Source organism: Seriola lalandi, unplaced genomic scaffold, assembly GCF_002814215.2.
Source record: "Seriola lalandi dorsalis isolate HSWRI2012SDOR001 ecotype SW California unplaced genomic scaffold, Sedor1 jcf7180002054606, whole genome shotgun sequence".
Classification (NCBI taxonomy): Eukaryota; Metazoa; Chordata; class Actinopteri; order Carangiformes; family Carangidae; genus Seriola; species Seriola lalandi.
In genome coordinates, this window is record NW_019525159.1 from 1271862 (window position 1) to 1272550 (window position 689).

The following is a 689-nucleotide window of genomic DNA, read 5'->3' on the forward strand; positions in this document are numbered from 1 at the left end:
TTTAAGTTTTAATATACAATGACATCTTTATCCCTTAGTATATTATGACGTTTTTTGATGTTTTTATGCCACATTACACTATGCCACTTTTTCACTTTTTTTGCCATACTATACTATGCCATTTTTTTTCACTTTTTTTCACCATTCTATACTATGTAGTTTTTCTCACTTTATAGGCCTTAATATACAATGACATCTTTATCCCTTAGTATATTATGACGTTTTTTGATGTTTTGATGCCTTAATATAGTCTGCCATTTTTTCATTTTTTTGCCAAACCATACTATGTTGTTTTTTCCACCTTTTTTGCTATAGTATACTCTGTAGTTTATTTCACTTTTAAGGCCTTACTGTACTATGACATCTTTATCCCTTAGTATATTATGACGTTTTTTGATGTTTTGATGCCTCATTACTCTCTGCCATTTTTTCATTATTTTTGCCATACTATACTATGCCGTTTTTTCACTTTTTTTCACCATTTTATACTATGTAGTTTTTCTCACTTTATAGGCCTTAATATACAATGACATCTTTATCCCTTAGTATATTATGACGTTTTTTGATGCTTTAAAATAGTATGCCATTTTTCCTTTTTTTGCCATACTATACTATGCCGTTTTTTCACTTTTTTTCACCATTTTATATTATGTCATTTTTCTCACTTTATAGGCGTCAAAATACTATGA